Source organism: Cynocephalus volans, chromosome 14 (genome assembly GCF_027409185.1).
Source record: "Cynocephalus volans isolate mCynVol1 chromosome 14, mCynVol1.pri, whole genome shotgun sequence".
Classification (NCBI taxonomy): domain Eukaryota; kingdom Metazoa; phylum Chordata; class Mammalia; order Dermoptera; family Cynocephalidae; genus Cynocephalus; species Cynocephalus volans.
The window spans coordinates 37,698,943-37,716,219 of record NC_084473.1 but is presented as its reverse complement, the minus strand read 5'-3'; the positions used below and the strand labels follow the sequence as shown (position 1 = coordinate 37,716,219).

At 37.5% G+C, this 17,277-nt stretch overlaps 1 pseudogene; it reads left to right on the top strand.

Moving 5' to 3' along the window:
* Window positions 1-2,389: 2,389 nt before the first annotated feature.
* Window positions 2,390-10,557, top strand: LOC134363335 (homeobox protein OTX2-like; annotated as a pseudogene).
* Window positions 10,558-17,277: the final 6,720 nt, after the last annotated feature.

The following is a 17,277-nucleotide window of genomic DNA, read 5'->3' as shown; positions in this document are numbered from 1 at the left end:
AGACCTTGCCCAGACCCCTTAACACTTAGCTGTGACTGCCTCCCTTCTAAAATAAGAGTGCAAGACTAGATTTGGTTCAACAGTGCCAGCTGACTCTAACAGAAGAGGTGGCAGGATAAAAGCGTGGTTAAATATTCTAGCTTTACACTCAGACCAAGGTGAATTTGCATCCCAGATCCACTGCTTACTATCTGTATGCTGGGACAAATTATAGAACTTCTCTTTACTTGGGATAATAATTATCCCCAATTATCGATTAATATTTTGTTGACCTAATATGTGATGATTAAATAAATTTATTAAAATATTTATATCCTGATACATAAAAAGTGATGTATAAAAATTCCCATTATTATTATCTTTAACTTCCTGTGGCACTGAATTCTGTGTATCTAAGTAATAGGTGGGCAGGGCTCATAAAAGTCCAGCTTTGGCCATGCAAAGTCAACAGACACATGAAGCAGAAAATCTTGACCCCGCTAGCCCACACCAAGTGCTAGAAATTTCTACTTCTCAATCATTCATGGAGGACTTGAAATGAATTAATTTACTACTATTTAAATCAGATAATGTCACTGTTCTGCTTAAAACTCATTAATGGCTTCCAGTGGCATCTGGAATAAAATACCAAAGTCTGCAAGTTCTATCATCATCTGGCCTGTGTTTTCCTCTTGGCCTTACCTCCTGCCAGTCTCCTTCTCACGCACTACTCCAGCCACCTGCTCTGCCTTCAGGACTGCACTTGTGCCGCTGCCCACACTGCTCTCGCCTTCATTCCTTGCATAGCCAATTCTTTCTTAACTTTCAGATACCAACTGAAATGTTGCCTCCTTGGAGAGGCCTTCCCTAACTACACCATTTCAAGTGGCTTCCAATTTTCCCTACTCCCACACCTGATCCCATATTTGTTATCTTAGAACTCTGTGATCAATTCATTGTTCAATTTATTTGGATCAAACTACATTTTCCCAAGGCCCATCTTAACTAGAATAATTTATGCAGACGGGGAAAAGTTAGCCCGAAATTATTTTGTTCTTAATTTTTTAGCCCCAGAACCCACTATCCCCCAACAATAGTGTCTACGTCTGTTAACTAAAAACCTAAAGAAAGAGAGAATCTTACTGATGCAGCTAAGGTAGAGATTCACCCTGGTCCAATCAACTGCAATGAGAAGGTGGGGCCATGTCATATAAATGTGACCTGCTGCTGTGTATGTGGGCTGGGCAGATGCTCCACGACATGTCTGAGCAGTGTTCAAGGCACAAATAAGGAGCACAGAGTTCGAGGAGCACAGTGGGGGAATAAAGCTCTAAGCAAAAGCTAGAAAACCTCTGCTCATTCAAGACACATTTAGCATCTCCTTCTCCTCTCCAATGAGGTGTCTCTGATGCCCATGAAACCTTCTCCTAAGCAGCAATGACTGCTTTCTCCTTTCTAAGAGCACCTCATTAAAGCAGGCATTGCTTTGCACTGTGATTAAGTGCTGTGAATAAGCCCATCTCCTCCACTAGGCTGTGAGCACATAGTATAGTGCCTAGTTCATATTAGACGTTCAACAACTCTTTAATAGATGTATGGATAGATTAATGCTTGAGTGAATGCAAGAATTAATTAAAAATCAACTGGTGACTAACTGAGAGTCAATAAAAGAAAAACAAAGAGTTATACTGAACAATGTTGGGTCAGACATTAGAGGTGCTGATTGATACTCATGTGTGGAGAAATACAGTAGTAATCTGTACATCCCAGTGACTGACATATGGTAAACTTTTGCATCTAGTAGTTGTTGATTGTGATGATGGTAATGGTGATAGTGATGATGATGGTGATGAGGTACATAAAACATTTTATGCTTCTAATTAAAAGATGAAAATTGTCCACTGCCTTTATCTCCTCTTCTCTCCACACAATTATTTTCTTTTTTTTATTGAAGCTTAATTGATTGTACATATCTGTGGGGTACAGCATAGAATATAAATACGTACGTGCAATGTGTGATGCTCATATCAGGATAATTAGTATATTTAACATTAAAAATGTAATTGTTTCTTGTGGCCCCTTACCAATTTCTTACTAAACCCCCCCCACACACACACACACACACTTTTAAAGGTTACTTTTCAAAAAGACAATCTTATCCTGGTTCTGTAGAAAGATAAAGTTAAAATATCTAAGGAATAAAGGAAGGAGAGGAAAAGAAGGATAGGTGTATATTTGTAATTTTGAAGGACAATTTGATTTTTTTTTGTAACCTCCCATGTGGCTATAAATTCCACCTCTCCAAACCCACCCACCAAGGACCCTAAACCTGTCCACCCCAGTTTAATCGAGGACTTCTGGCTGTGTCCCCCTGATTTGGACTGACTTTGTGCTTCCAAACAACCTTACCATGATGTCTTACCTTAATAAATCATCTCACACAGTCAGTGGGCTGAGTCTGATCACTTCAGGTATAGACGTGCTGCACACCTCTGTGGCTTAACCAGCCACCCCCCCAGAAACAGTGCTGGAGGAGGACAACTTCCACCACAGAGCAGCTAGATGTTCTGGAAGTGCTGATTGCCAAGACCTGGTACCCAGACATCTTCATGAGGGAGGAGGCAACACAGAAAAATGATGTTCCCAAGTCCAGGGTGCAGATATAGTCTAAGAATTGAAGAGATGGTTCAATATCTGATCAAGATGGTGGAACAGATGGTCGCCAGCATCACTCTCTCCCACAACCAATCAATTTGCCACTATTAAAAAGCAAAGACTGCTAACCTAGGACCACTGGAGCTCAGGGAAACAGAAGGAGAACACATGGAGTTCATGAAGGTGGGAGAAGATATGCAGAGACAAAGAACAGACCACTCATAATGTCGGGAGCCCCAAATGCTTCAGGACTGTTATTAGTGGAAAATAACCTGTTATAACCGTAACATGTTTTTTGTAAGCCTCATGGTAACCATAACGCAAAAACGTATGAGACATTCGAAAAATAATGAGAAATCAAAATACACTGCTACAGAAAACCACTCAATCACAAAGACAGTAAGATCAGAAAAAAGAAAAAGGATTAACAAAACAATGAGAAAAAAATAACAAAATGGCAATAACAAGTCCCTATATATCAATAATAACTCTAAACATAAATGGATTAAATGACCCAATTAAAAGACACAGAGTGGCCCAATGGATTACAAAACAAGAACCAATGATATGCTGTCTATAAGAAATTCACTCCACCTATAAAGACACACACTGAGTGAAAATGAAGGGATGAAAAAAAACATTTCATGCAAATGGAGACCAAAAGCAGGAGTAGCTATACTTCAATAAAATAGACTTCAAGCCAAGGAAAGTAAAACAAACAAACAAACAAATAAATAAACATAAGGAAGGTCATTATATAAAGGGATTAATTCAACATGAGGATATAACAATTCTAAATATATATGCACCTAACTATAGCGTACCCAGTTATATAAAGCAATTATTATTAGACCTAATGGAAGAAACAGACTCCAATACAATAATAGTTGGGAACTTTAACATCCCACTTTCAGCAAAGGACAGATCATCGAGACAGAAAATTAACCAGAAAACATTAGAATTAATCTCTACCCTAGGTTGATTGGATTGAACAGACATATATAGAGCATTTTATCTAATAGCTGCAGAATACACATTCTTCTCAGCAGCACATGGAACATTCTCTAGAATAGACCATATGTTAGGTTACAAAACAAGCCTCAACAGATTTTAAAATATTGAGATCATATCAACTAAATTTCTAGACACACACAAGCTTCCAAAACTGAACCATTAAGACGCAGAAAATTTGAACAAACCAATAACAATAAAGGAGATTGAAGCTGTTATCAGACGGCTCCCAACAAAGAAAAGCCCAGGACCAGATGGATTCACAGCAGAATTTTACCAAACATTCAAACAGGAATTGACACCGATTCTTTACAAACTATTCCAAAAGATTGAAACGGACGCAAATCTCCCAAACTCATTCTATGAAGCAAATATCATCCTGATACCAAAACCAGGTAAAGATATAACCAAAAAAGAAAACTACAGGCCGATATCCTTGATGAATATAGATGCAAAAATCCTCACTAAATTACTAGCAAACAGAATACAGCAACACATACGAAAAATTATTCATCACGATCAAGTGGGATTCATCCCAGGGATGCAAGGTTGGTTCAACATACGCAAATCAATAAATGTGATACACAATATTAATAAACTCAAACACAAGGACCATATGATCATCTCTATAGATGCTGAAAAAGCATTTGATAAAGTTCAGCACTCATTCATGACAAAGACCCTCTATAAGTTAGGTATAGAGGGAAAGTATCTCAACATAATTAAAGCCATATATGCCAAACCCACAGCCAATATCATCCTGAATGGGGAAAAGCTGAAAGCTTTTCCTTTAAGAACAGGAACTAGACAAGGATGCCCACTCTCACCACTCCTATTCAACATAGTGTTGGAAGTACTAGCCAGAGCAATCAGAGAAGAGAAGGAAATAAAGGGCATTCAGATTGGAAAAGATGAAGTCAAACTGTCCCTGTTTGCAGATGACATGATCCTATATATCGAACAGCCTAAAACTTCTACAAAAAAACTCTTGGAATTGATAAATGATTTCAGCACAGTAGCAGGATACAAAATCAACACACAAAAATCAGTAGCATTTCTTTTCTCCAATAGTGAACATGCAGAAGGAGAAATCAAGAAAGCCTGCCCATTTACAATAGCCACCAAAAAAATAAAATACTTAGGAATTGAGTTAACCAAGGAGGTGAAAAATCTCTATAATGAGAACTACAAACCACTGCTGAGAGAAATTAGAGAGGACACAAGAAGATGGAAAGATATCCCATGCTCTTGGATTGGAAGAATAAACATAGTGAAAATGTCCATACTACCCAAAGTGATATACAAATTCAATGCAATCCCCATCAAAATTCCAAAGACATTTTTCTCAGAAATGGAAAAAACTATCCAGACATTTATATGGAACAATAAAAGACCACGCATAGCCAAAGCAATGCTGAGCAAAAAAAATAAAGCTGGAGGCATAACACTACCTGACTTTAAGCTATACTACAAAGCTATAATAACCAAAACAGTATGGTACTGGCATAAAAACAGACACACTGACCAATGGAATAGAATAGAGAATCCAGAAATCAACCCACACACTTACTGTCAGCTGATCTTTGACAAAGGCACCAAGCCTATTCAGTGGCAAAGGGACTGCCTCTTCAGCAAATGGTGCTGGGATAACTGGATATCCATATGCAGGAGAATGAAACTAGATCCATACCTCTCACCGTATACTAAAATCAACTCAAAATGGATTAAGGATTTAAATATACACCCTGAAACAATAAAACTTCTTAAAGAAAACATAGGAGAAACACTTCAGGAAATAGGACTGGGAACAGACTTCATGAATACGACCCCAAAAGCACGGGCAACCAAAGGAAAAATAAACAAATGGGATTATATCAAACTAAAAAGCTTCTGCACAGCAAAAGAAACAATTAAAAGAGTTAAAATACAACCAACAGAGTGGGAGAAAATATTTGCAAAATATATATCTGACAAAGGATTAATATCCAGAATATATAAGGAACTCAAACAACTGTACAAGAAGAAAATAAGCAACCCAATTAAAAAATGGGCAAAAGAGCTAAGTAGGCATTTCTCTAAGGAAGATATACAAATGGCTAACAAACATATGAAAAAGTGCTCAACATCACTCAGCATCTGGGAAATGCAAATCAAAACCACATTGAGATACCATCTAACCCCAGTTAGGATGGCTAAAATCCAAAAGACTCTCAACGATAAATGCTGGCGAGGCTGCGGAGAAAAAGGAACTCTCATACATTGTTGGTGGGACTGCAAAATGGTGCAGCCTCTATGGAAAATGGTATGGAGGTTCCTCAAACAATTGCAGATAGATCTACCATACAACCCAGCTATCCCACTGTTGGGAATATACCCAGAGGAATGGAAATCATCAAGTCGAAGGTACACCTGTTTCCCAATGTTTATCGCAGCACTCTTTACAATAGCCAAGAGTTGGAACCAGCCCAAATGCCCATCATCGGATGAGTGGATACGGAAAATGTGGTACATCTACACAATGGAATACTACTCAGCTATAAAAACGAATGAAATACTGCCATTTGCAACAACATGGATGGACCTTGAGAGAATTATATTAAGTGAAACAAGTCAAGCACAGAAAGAGAAATACCACATGTTCTCACTTATTGGAGGGAGCTAAAAATTAATATATAAATTCACACACACACACACACACACACACACACACACACACACACACACACACGCACACACACAAACCGGGGGTGGGGGAAGAAGATATAACAACTACAATTATTTGAAGTTGATACGACAAGCAAACAGAAAGGACATTGTTGGGGGGAGGGGGGGAGGGAGAAGGGAGGGAGGTTTTGGTGATGGGGAGCAATAATCAGCCACAATGTATATCGACAAAATAAAATTTTTAAAAAAAAACTGGAAATCAACAATAAAAGGGACAATAGAAACTATACAAATACATGGAAATTAAACAGCATACTCCTAAATAATGAATGGGTCAAAGAAGAAATCAAGAAGAAAATTAAAAATTCCTCCAGACGAATATGATAACACAACATATCAGAACCTATGGGATACAGCAAAAGCAGTTCTAAGAAGGAAGTTTATAGCAGTAAATGCCTACATCAGAAAAGAAGAGACTTCGAATAAACAACCTAACATTACACCTCAAGGAACTAGGAAAACAATAGCAAACTAAACCCAAAATCAATAGAAGGAAAATAATGACAAAGAATAGGACAGAAATAAATGAATTAGAGATTTTTTAAAAAACAGTAGAAAAGATCAATGCGACAAAGAGTTGTTTTTTGAAAAGATAAAATAATCAATAAACTTTTAGCTAGACAAAGAAAAGAAGAGAGAAGACTCAAATAAATAAAATCAGTAAAAGAAGGCATATAGTTGTTCATGGTAGTCTTATAATTCTTTGTATTTCTGTATTACTGTTGTATGAGAGAATTACTGAATTATGAGAGACTACCTTGAACAACTATATGCAAACAAACTGGAAAACTGAGAAGAAATGGATAAATTCCTGGACACATACAACTTACCAAAGTTGAATCATGACAAACTAGGAAACCTAAGAAGAGCAAAAATGAGTAATGAGATTGAAGCAGTAATAAAATGTCTCCCAACAGTGAAAATCTCAGGACCAAATGGCTTTACTTTTAAATTCTACCAAACATTTAAAGAAGAACAAATAAAAATTCTTCTTAAACTCTTCCAAAAAGTTGAAGAGGAGGGAATATTCCAAATTCATCCTAGGAGGCCAACATTAACCTTATACCAAAACTGGAAAAAGATGCAACTAAAAAACGACTACAGACCAATATCCATAATGAACACAGATGTGAAGATTCTCAACAAAATACTAGCAGACAGAATCCAACAACACATTAAAAAGATCATTCACCATGATCAAGTGGGATTTATCCCAGGGATGTAAGGATGGATCAACATACACAAATCAATAAGTGTGATATATCATGTCAACAGAAGGAAGGACAAAAACCATATGATCAGTTCAATAGATGCAGAAAAAGCATGTGATAAAATCCAACACCTCTTTATGACATAAACACTCAACCAATTAGGTATAGAGGGATCATACCTCAACACAGTAAAGGCTATCTATGACAAACCCACAGTTAATATCATATTGAATGGACAGAAATTAGAAGATTTTCCTCTAAGATATGAAATAATACAAAGATGTCCACTTTCCCCACTCTTACTCACCATAATACTGGAAGTTCTAACCAGCACAATAAGGCAAGAGAAAGCAATAAGGAGCATCCAAATTGGAAAGGAGGAAGTCAAACTATTCCTATTTGCAGATGAGATGATGTGATCATACACACAGAAAACCCTAAACACTCCAGTTCTTTAAAAATTACTAGAACTAATAAATGAATTCAGTATAGTGGCAGGATACAAAAATCAACACACAAAAATCAATAGCCTTTCTATGCACCAATAGCTAAAGAAGCTAAAACATAGCTAAAGAAGAAATCAACAAAGTAATCCTATTCACAATAGCTACCAAAAAAATGAAATATCTAGGAGTAAATTTAACCAAGGAAGTGAAAGACCTCTGCAATGAAAAGTATAAAACATTGGTGAAAAAATTGTGAAGAGAACAAAAATAAATGGAAAGATATCTCATGTTCATGGGTTGGAAAAATTAACATCATCAAAGTGTCCATATAATCCAAAGCATTCTACATATTCAATGCAATCCCTATCAAAATGCCAATGACATTCTTCACACATGGAAAAAAGGTCTTAAATTTTGTATGGAACCACAAAAGACCCTATATAGCTAAAGAAGTCTTGAATAAAAAAGAACAAACTTGAAAGCATCACACCTCCTGATTTCAAAATACACTATAAAGCTATAGTAACCAAAACAACATGATACTGACATAAAAATAGACAAATAGATCAATGGGACAGAATAGAGATCCCAGAAATAAACCCACATACTTCCAGCCAACTGATTTTCAACAAAGGTGCTGAGAATACATAGTGAGGAAAGGACAGCCTGTTCAATAAGTGGTGCTGGGAAAACTGGATATCCACATGCAGAAGACTGATACTAGACCCCTATCTCACCACACACAAAAGTCAACTCAACATGTGTTAAAGGCCTAAATTTAACACAAAACTATGAAACTATTAGGAGAAACATAGAGGAAACTCTATACAAAATGGGAATGGGCAGCGCTTTTTTGAATGAGATCACAAAGGCACAAGTGACAAAAGCAAAAATAGACAAATGGGACTACATCAAACTAAAAAGCTTCTGCACAGCAAGGGACACTATCACAAAGTGAAGAGACAATCTACAGAAGGGAGAAAATGTGTGCAAACTACACATCAAAGGGGCTAATATCCAGAATATATAAGAATATTATATACAAACAATTCAACACCAAAAAAATTAATAATAATCCAATTTAAAAATGAGCAGAGACTCTGAATAGATATTTCTCAAAAGAAGATATACAAATGGCCAACAAGTATATAAAAATGTTCAAAATCACTAACCATGAGGGAAGTGGAAATTAAAGCCACAGTGAGATACCATCTCACCCCAATTAGTATGGCTATTATCAACAATCCAGAACATAACAAATGCTGATGAGGATGTGGACAAAAGGGAACCCTCCTACATTATTGATGGGAATGTAAATTGGTACTGCCATTGTGGAAAATAGTATGGAGGTTCCTCAGGGAACTAAAGATAGATCTCCCTTATGATACAGCCATACCACTACTGGGTATATACACAAAGGAAACGAAATCAATTATCAAAAAGACACCTGCCCTCCCATGTTCATCCCAGCACTATTCACAACAGCCAAGAGATGGAATCAACCTAAATGTCCATCTACAGATGAATGGATTAAAAAAAACTATGATGGAATGCTATTCAGCTATTAAAAAAAATGATATCCTATCATTTTCAGCAATATGAATGGAACTGGAAACCATCATGTTAAGTGAAGTAAATCAGGCACAGAAAGACACATACTGCATGATCTCACTCATATGTATAATCTAAAAAAAAAAAAAAAAAAAAGTGGTTCTCATAGAAGTAGAGAGTAGAATAATGGTTACCAGAGGCTGGGAGGGGATGGAAGTGGTAAGGGCGAGGAGGAGGAGGGCTGGACTAATGGGTACAAAACTATGCTATCTAAGCTAAGTGATTAATTATGCAGTATATGCATGTATTGAAACAACACACTGTAACCCACAAAAATATAAACAAAACTGAGAAAAATAAAAGAAAAGCTTGAGCACATTTACAGATTTAAAATAATAATAATAATAATAATCAAAGAGCCACATGCCACTGACAACAGCAGCAACAACAGAAGACATCTCCAGATTGGGAAGTGAGTTCAGAGAGTGGAACAAGTAGCCCATTCACTCCCCCTCTAGCACCTCAGTCCCAACCATTGCCAGCAGCAGTGCTTCTGTGTCTGTCTGGAGTCCAACATCCATCACTCCACTGTCACGTCCTTTGTCCACCTCCTTTTCCTGCATTCAGAGCTCCTATCCCATGACCTATACTCAGGCTTAAAATTATAGTCAAGGATATGCTGCTCAACTTCCTAATTTGGGGGAATGGGCTGTGGATCTTATCTGACCCCTATGCACCACCAGCTTCCTGGACCAAGAGCCATACTCTGTCCCATTAGTACCAATGCAGTCACCAGCCACCTCAATCAGTCCCTAGCTTCTCTTTCCACCCAGGGACATGGAGCTTCAAGTTTAGGTTTTAACTCAACTACTAATTGCTTGGATTATAAGAACGAAACTGCCTCCTAAAAGCTTAACTTCAATGCTGACTGCTTGGATTTTAAAGATCAGACATCCTTGTGCAAATGCCAGGTATTGTGAAGACCTGTAGAACCTATTTTTGTGGGTGATTTTTAAGTATACTGGGCTGGACATTCCAGTGTTAGTTAGGCATTGGCTAAAAGGTTTAGATTGGGATGATGTTCAGATTCATCTGATCAAAGTTCTGGGAGGCCTAGAAGGAAAAATGAAGGGCCTTCAAGGTGCCTACCAACCAGCAACCTGAAACAGACCAACCGATCTACTTAGTATTCCGTCATCGTTTTAGACAATCTGTTTTCCTGATTTGCAAAGTGATCAAAGCCAGTCTAGCCATGTGCAACCAAGCACCATCAAAAACAAACAAAATCAAACAAAACTAAGTTGTGAGGGCAGGGAGGGAAGGTCACAGGCTTCTTCGGCAGAGGTGTTCCAATGTTTTAACCAATCCTTGGTCGAGCCTTAGGAATGAATAGTATCTCAAGCTCATTCACATTTTGTGACCAACGAATAGTTGTTACTAAAAACTTTTCAGGACAGTGTGATGTGCTACTTTAAAAAATACTGTTCATAAGGAGTCGATATGTAGTTTAAGAGACAAATAGTGTGTGTCTTATAAAAGGTGCATCTGTGGTTTTTAATCTGTGCTAGACTTCAAAACTGTGATCTGTTATTGTATGCAACCTTGAACTCCACCTCTGCAGGGGTTCTTCTGTGATTAAATGGGTTATAATTATAAGCAAAATTCAGCACAACTGAGTACTGGGATCTAAAAATGTTACCTTTGGCTGGAGGCGAGCTGCACTGAAACTTTACTACAAAATGCCTCTGGACACGGAGGATGAGAGAAGAGAAACAGAAGGACACTAATTCATCTGTAATTTACTGTTGGTAAGCCCAGCTGTAAAGAGACATCAGTCAATTGCTCTGACCCTGCTGAATTTCTAAACTAAGATCATTGTTGTTTATGCTTGCAGATGTTAACTGGAAAAGTTATATATGCATAAAACTTTTCTTCCCGGATTTGGCAGATATGTGTAATAATATTAAAATGGTTCTAACAACAACAAAAAAAGTTAAAATATCTACATTTTAGAAGATTCCTTAAGCTAAACTGAAATTAAAACCAAAGAAATAATTCCATTTTTGTCCCAAACATCTTGAAGCTCTTTTGGTCTTGAGCAGGGGAGGGTAATCCAGTTTTTATCCTTTACTTTGCATGAATACAGCTGCTTCCTTTTGCTGAAGCAGCTGGAATTTATCTCATTTCCAACGTTTTGCTTCAGAACTTGGCTTTTTCCCTTTTTTCCAGGCAGGCCTGGTGTAAATAAGGACACAGGCTAAGAGAATAAAAACATAAACCAAGAGCAGCCAGCTAAGGAGTTCTAAAGTCTGTTTTTGTTATGAGCACTGCTGGGACTCCAATCAGTCCCCAACTTCCCAGGAATGTTTAGACGTTGGATGGGAGAACAATTACAAATAGCATCCAGAAAGCAACCTGTGTCCAAAAGGATGCAGCTTTGGAGAAACATGAACAGCCCTGTGAAAAACCAATCGTATATGTTCTTGGAATGATGACCTTACCTGAAGAGAAAGGAGAAGTATAATAATTTGGGTAATATGAATGAAGACCTTTGGCGTATGACCCATGTCCAATAATCCTGGAAACAGGATAAGAGTTGTGTTCCTCCCTAAAAATGGATATCACTGTATAGGGCCTCGGAATTATTTATTTATTTAAATTGACAAATAAAAATTGCACCTATTTATCATGTATAACATGTTGTTCTGAAGTACGCACACGCTGTGGAATGTCTAAATTGAGCTAATTAATATACACGTTACCTCACATACTTATCATTTTTTTGTGGTGAGAACACTTAAAATCTACTCTTCGTGATTTCAAGAATACATTATTATTTACTATAGTCACCATGTTGCATGACAGACCTCTTCAACTTATTTTTCTCAACTGAAGTTTTGTATCCTTTGACCAACATCTCCCCAACCTCCACCCCCAGTCCCTGGTAACCACTATTTTCTCTATTTCTATGAACTTCCATCATTGACTTTCCAAATTAGGAATATTTCTGAGAACACTGGAAGATGGTGGTAAGAGAAAAATATGGGTGCTTTCTGCATATTAATAATAATATGGTGATTCCATAATAATTAATACTGATTATTTATTAATAACTGACATAAATATCAATTGGGTTTGAATCTCAATTCTGCCACTTACTAGCTATGCAAACTGTAAGTTATTTAGTATCTCTGTGCCTCAGTTTCCTCATCTGTAGTGTGGGGTTAATAAGAGTATCTGTCTCATGGAACTGTGTGAGGCTTAAATCAAAAGTGCCTGGTATAGAATAGATATTATATAAATATTAGCTCACTTATCATTGAGTCCTTACTTGTATTTGTCAGAATAAAAGTAATTTTACATTTGCTCTGTCAATTCAATGAACTATGTTCTGTAATTATCCTTATTTTGTAGACGTAGAACCTGGGACTTAAGTAATGTGCTCAAGATCACTTTCCATAAGTAGCAGAGTACGGACTTAAATTCAGGTCATCCTAACACTAAAGTCTCTGCTCTTAATCATTGTTCTATCCTGTATCCTGGGTGATGGATGGTGGGTGGGATGATGGATGGATGATGGAGAAAAAAAAAAGAATTAACTCAAATAAACCCTCAAACAGTTTACTTTGTGATCCATATTGCAAATTCAGAGAGAAAGATTTATATACCACGATCTCTCTAGAGAGGAGGGAATTTGGAACAAATCATATCGTCTTCTCCGTATTTCTTCCAGATGGTAACACTTTTCAACAGAAAGAACTTGATTAAAATTAAAACCTATTTAACAAAGGTTTGTTGAACCACAATTGAATGATCCAAGGACAGACCTCAGATAACGAAAAGGTGGGGGGGTTGCAGAAGTTAAGGGTACAGCTGTGTGGCATGGCAGAGGCAGGCTGGTGGTGGCTGGGTTGGGGGCAGGTGGATCGATGAGGTTGCAAATAGAGCAGAGGGGATATATTCCAATCAGCCCTCTCCTCCTCTGTCCTATTCTTTTGATTTACAAGACAGCAGAGCACCTATGTAAAATCAAGTTCTCTGGGAAGCTGACTGTGAGATGAAATTTAATGTGCAGGAAATTTATTAGAAAGTGCCTCAGGATTAACTCTGGTAGAAGGTGGAGAAAGGAAGCTGGGTTGGTGGAAGGAAGAAGTTGAGCTGAGAAGCAAAGCCCCCAGCCTCAGCCGGCCCCATGAAGTGCTCTGGAGCTAAAATAGCCCATCAGATTTGACTTGCCTTGGGCCAAGTTGGCCAGGCCTTTGTATTCTTGCCTGGATCAGTCACCATGTGTGTGGCATATGGGCCAGGAGGCTTTGTGCGGCTGGGGAGGCCCTTGTGGGGCTGAATGCTGAAGGCTGTCTGCTGACAGCACTCCCAGAGCAGGTGGAACAACACTCCTTTCCAGAAGGGGAATTTGGGTGTGCATTTTGCTGTCCCTCACAACCCCCATGACAGGGTTTTTCTGTCTCTACACCACTTGTATCGATCAGCATCAGCCAAAAGGGGCAGATTCCTGGGCCCCAACTCCTACTCACTAAATCAGAGTCTCTAGGGTAAGTCCCTGGAGTATGCATTTGAATAAGCTCCATGGGTGATTCTGGCTCATGGTGAAGGGTGAGAATTTCTGAATAAAGAAGAATGTTCTGCCAAGCAAAGTGGGAACTTGAAAATGAGAATTACCAAATTCTGCCCCTACTCCCTCAATATTCAATGTAAGTTACAAAGTAAATTCCTACCTAAAATAAATTTCTCCCAGCCCCCTCAGTGACTCCCATAAGAGGATTTTACCCTGTGAGCAGGCAGGCATTATCTGCAGCTGCCCGTCCACCCTGCATGTCTGCCCACAGGTGCCCCAGGGATGCAGGCTTCCCATCCATCAGCCTCAGCCAGGCAGGCCTGGCGCTGCAAGGGCTGATTCATCATGCAAGAAAGCCCCACAGACTCATTTGTTTCTTTCCCCTGCAGAATTCTTGTTGACTCTGAAGAATCCATGCAATAATAGTATAGTTTAGCTAGATCACTACCTGTATAAGGAAGCTTTGGGAGGTCATTAAACAAGCTCCCAGCTCCACACATCCTGACCATCCACATATTCAAGAGCAATTTAATCTCTGTCTCAACCCTTCCATATTTCTAAACTTAATTGCTCATCTGAAACCCATCCTTGTCCCTCTTCCTGCCTTCTGATAAATTCTGGGGCTAGCAACGGCACATCAGCCTAAAGCTGTTAAGCCAAAAAGAAATGGAACCAGACAAAATTAAATATATGGAAAACAGAAAAGATTTCTTTCTGAAAAAGTAAGTATTTGTATTTGTCAATACACATTATGAGACTTAAAGTTCATATGCTCTGACCCCACAAATTCAGCTTTTGGAATTAACCTAAGGAAAAGTAATAAACATGGAAAAAGCACATGAATGTTCACTACAGCATTTCCTGTAACAGTGACAAAAATGGAGAAAAGCTAAATGTGCTACAAAAACAGAAAAATTTAGCATACAATATTACACTACGGAGTCATTAAAATGCTTATGAATAGTCTCAAATAGCAAAGGAAAATGTTTTCATTTAAAATTAAGTGAAAGGTGCATGATACATACTTGTTTGCCCAGAATTAATTCAAATATGTTAAAAATGCATAGGAAAAAAGACTAAAAGTAAATTTACCAATGTTAATAGCATTATGTCTGGGTGATGGAAATGAATAATTTTCTTTTCTTCTTTGGGAATTTTAACATTACACCATAATTTTATGATTTTTTAAAAACATATAAAATTTAAATAAACATCTGACTTTGTCAAATTTCATTTTATATATTACCTGAAAAGCCCATTATACTGCAAGTTCCTAAATATGAAGGTAGTGTTTGCTTTACATAGATACCCTACTACATAAGAGATATATTATGGAAGTGATAATCTGTTGTTAGAAGTATAATCAATCCATAGACTTGAGCAATGTTGTGCTTTTTTCATTTGTTTTCAGCAGTGTTTTATTTGTTTATATTTCCCAAGTGAACTAGCCCTTCCCTAGTGAGGCACTTGCAGACACAGGCAGGTGCCTCTGGAAAGCAGCTTATAACTGCCTGCCCCTATACACATGGTATCTGCAGATTGCTTTGTTTTGCGAATCTGGACATCTCTACAGGATCCTCAGGTATTATTTCTGGTCATTCTGTGTGGATTATCTTCTCTGCTTGTTCTTTCATGGTGAAAAATAACAATAAACTGGATTATATAATAATAAATTCATTTACATAAAAATTATAAGCAAAATTAAAAAGATAAAAGTTTTAAATGCAAATAAGCTGGGGGGGAAAGTGTCACAAATACAATAAGCAAGAGGATAGTGTCCTTTTATTAAAGAGTTTGCACGAATCAAAAAGAAAAATAGTTCATGCAAAAGTCAGTAAATAGCTAATAGCATTATAATAAATAAGTAAACAAGCTAAAATTCAAAAACAAAACTTAGGTGGTTTTTAATGTAATATTCAATTCTGGCAAATGTGAAACACTTTTATATACTGATGATGGAAGTGGAAATTAACACACACCCCTTCTAGAGGTCTGGATGGAGATATGCATCAAGCCTTTAAGAGACTTATACACCACAGTCTTTCCTTTTCTAGAAATCTATGACAACAATCAGAAATTGTGCTAGTAATTTGTTGCCATATAACAAATCCTCCAAAACTTAGTTGCTTAAAAAAATAGTAATCACATATTTAGTTCACAAATGTATAATTTGGGCAGGGCTCTGCAGGGAAGACTCATCTGAGCGTCACATAGCATTAGCAGGGGCAGCTTGAATGAAAAGATCCACTTCTGAGATGGTTCGCTCCTATGGCTGATAAGTTGGAGCCAGCTATCAGCTGGGCTCTCCACTGGAGCTGATGCTGAGGTCCTCAGCTCCTCTCCACATGCGCTTCTCCACAAGGCTGCTTGTGCTTCCTCAGAGCATGGCTGTTGGGTTCTAATAGCAAAAATCCTGAGACAGGAAGTAGAAGTTGCCATCTTCTTAAGGCCTAGGCCCTGAAACTGGCATAGTGTCCCTTCTGCCCAGATTCAAAGGGAGGAAGCTGGACTCTGCCTCTAGATAGGAGAATTGTCAAAGAATTTAGGGGCCATGTTTTAAAACAGTCATAAAAATATAAATACAAATGTATATTATGATATTTATTGAAGTTTTATATATGTTAATTACTGAAAATATGAAAACAACTGAATGTTCAACATTAGGGGAGTAGTTAAATAAGCAACAGAATATAGTTATTAAAAATTATGTTTATGAAGAGTTTTAAATATCAAGAAAAATGCTTATGTTAGATAAATAATTATGGACAAAACCTGCAGACAATTGTGCAAAAAGGACACAATAGGTTTTTGTGTCTGCAAATTATCTTTGGTTTTTATTTTTTGCTTTATTTTCTTCTTCTAGAATTTCTCTGACATTCCATAATGGGCATTTATTACTTTTATTATTATAAAAGATAAATGTTTGACTCAATAAATTGGGAAGGAACCCACAGGTTAACATAGCAGTTTTTAGCATGGTCCATTGGCCAGTCCTGGGCCCTGGACTGGAACAACTTAGAATCTACCCTTATCCCTGCCAATAACAAGTACCTCATACTTTATCCACTCTCAGCTTTAACCTTGCTTGGGCTTCTGCCTTCCATGTTACCTGCCTGTTTAATAG